Here is a 2,713-nt window from a genome sequence, read left to right as displayed (position 1 = left end):
AACATTTGTAAATGAATAAGTGAATGACTATTTCTGGACTACTTAACACTAGGCCAGTGTTATAGGTTGAATTGTGTTGCCCAAAAAGATAACACTGGGACCTCAAAATGTGACCTTATTTGGAAATAAGATCTTTATAGATATAATCAAGTTAAGATAAGGTTATACCAAATTAAGTTGGGCCCTAATCTAATGACTGATGCCCTTATAAGAAGAGGGAAATTTGGATTCAGAAACAGAGTGGAGAAGACCATGTGAAGACAGATGGAGATTGGAGTTATGCATTAACAAGCCAGTGAATGCCAGCAGCCACAAGAAACTAGAAGAGTCGAACAAGGATCCTCCCCTAGAGCCTTCAGAGAGTTCATGGCCCTGCCGACACCTTGATTTCAGACTTCTAGCCTGTGAGAGAATGCGTTTCTGCTGTTTTAAGCCACCTAGTTTAGTATTTTGCTATGTCAGCCCTAGGAAGCGGATACAGCCAGGATCCTGAACAATGTGGCACATGTTTGTGATGATGAAGGGGATCACGGTTTGATCTCTGTCTTCATACTTAGAAATTTTGTTAGAAGAGAATTTGATTTACCTTGACTTATATGAATGTCTGGAATAATTAATTGTCACAACATAGGTTTCTTTATTATCGTAAAGGAAAATCAGCAATATCTATTAAGTATTATTAGCAATTATTCTGTCTTGGATAATATAATCTTAAGCTCACCCAACTGTCTAAATCTTCTGTTTTCTGACAAACACTTCCATCTAAAACTATTTTTCAACATATACTACTTAGATGTTAATAGTTCAATAATATGATTCCCAAAAGATATATGGTTGATCATTACACAAGTCATATTTCCAGAAAGAAATATTCTATTTGCTGTAGGCAACTTTCTTGCTACAGTCTAGTCATTGCATGACTCGCATAGTTAACTACTGCTTGCCCGTAGAGTTTAAAATAAATGTACCAATGGGCTATGGGGCAACTCCATCTCAAAACATTTAGTGACCACATAGAGATTTGAAGACTGGAATAGCCTTCTAAGAGAGATTACTTATGGTCCACGGATTTTGTGTGGCAACATGACTGGTGCATCTATGTTGTGGATATCATTAAACGATAAAGATGACATTTGTTGTTAAGGCAATTTTAAGCCTCATATCAACAGTTTGTAATCATCATTAACATACAACCCTTCCCACTTTTCCAAAATCTAAAAAATGTACTTATGATTCAAAAATCATTCTTATGAGGTACTCCCAACTTTTCAATTCAGTTTTTTCAGCACTTCTCAATTATTATATAAATATAAAAAGTTCTCCATAGGTTCATCATAGGACAGAATTTATAGAAACTTCTTCTATGTGGGTACCCAATTAATATTCAAAGACATTTCAAATATGCCAAGATTTGTCATGAATTATGCATTGTTTTAGATTTTTATAATCTCCTTACTTTGAAATATGTGTATAAATCTTGCTCTTATTCCTCTAGTTTCTGATATAACATTTTTATTTGAATCATTTTTCTGTTCTAGCTTTTGTCTAAGGAGTAAACAAAGTATGATGATTTGCTAAAATTAGAATGAAGCTATTTATTTATTTATTTATTTATAAGGGCAACAAATGTTTATTAGCTTCTCTACGAGCCAGGGTGAAGATGCAGCTCCTCTCCCAGACGGTGGCTGCCCACCCCGTGCGAGGTGGTCCCCCTCCGAGCTCCCTGGAGCTAGACCCATGACGGGGCAGACCCCGGGGGAGAGGAAGGCAGCGTTCTGCACCCCACGTGAAGGACGGGGACAGGGAGGAAAATAATCAGGAGAAGCAAACACCTTGCAAGGTTTTGTTTGTGAGTTTGACAGCAGGTACTGGTAAAGGGGGTTCCCGGGCAGGGCTACCGTCCTGTGTTCCGCGTGGCCGCGTGAAGAGACCCACGCTGGCACTGGTGGTCAAGGGGAACCAGGCAGACAAGATCAGCCGGAATGCACTGATTTCGAGGCTTTGTGTTCATTTCGCACTCGGCCCCTTCGCGATTGGCTTCCCAATGGCTTTCCCCCAGAGCTTAAGGCCGATGGCTCTCGATCTTGCCCAGAACCTGGTTCTTAGGAATGGCCCGGCCACCCTCATAGTCCGCGATGACCTGTGGCTTTTCGTTGATTTTTGTCGCCTGGCCCTTCTGCATCAGCCCTTTGCTCTGCCGGCCCTGCGGGATCACCTTGCCCACCTCCAGGGTCACCCGGTCGTGGTGCAGCTCCTTAGTCTCCCGGTCCAGCTTGGCTGTGTTCTTGGTGATCGAATGCTGTTTGTTCTGGCCGGCGGCCCATTTCTTGGAAGTCTCCACATCCTCTCCTCGTCTCTGAGCTGCTAAGATGGCCTGCTTGGACTTGGCCTGGGCAGCCGTGGGGCCCTTTTTGCGCAGCACCGTCGCGTGTCCTAGTCACTCTCAGCCATGGCGGGGCAGGCGGGGCAGACTGGGCAGGTGGTCCGTCAGGCGGCTCTTGGGCAGCTGCTGGAGACCCGGCGACACTACGTCCCCTCGTCGCTCGGCCGCTTCCTAGAATGAAGCTTTTTTAAAATTTCAGAATGCCTTAGGTCGCACAAAGTTGTTTTTGTCGTTTTTCTTTATGTGCATAGGTGCCGGTATTGTGTAATGGCATTTTAATTTTTGCGCACAGGATTGTCAAGGGTTTGATCAAATGTATTAAATTTCACA

The 2,713-nt window shown here is 43.1% G+C and overlaps 1 pseudogene; it reads right to left on the bottom strand.

Annotated features, from left to right (window-relative positions):
• Positions 1-2,007: 2,007 nt before the first annotated feature.
• On the bottom strand, positions 2,008-2,431 carry LOC115857535 (endothelial differentiation-related factor 1 pseudogene; annotated as a pseudogene).
• Positions 2,432-2,713: the final 282 nt, after the last annotated feature.

Source organism: Globicephala melas, chromosome 4 (genome assembly GCF_963455315.2).
Source record: "Globicephala melas chromosome 4, mGloMel1.2, whole genome shotgun sequence".
Classification (NCBI taxonomy): domain Eukaryota; kingdom Metazoa; phylum Chordata; class Mammalia; order Artiodactyla; family Delphinidae; genus Globicephala; species Globicephala melas.
This window is presented reverse-complemented; position numbering and strand designations above follow the sequence as displayed.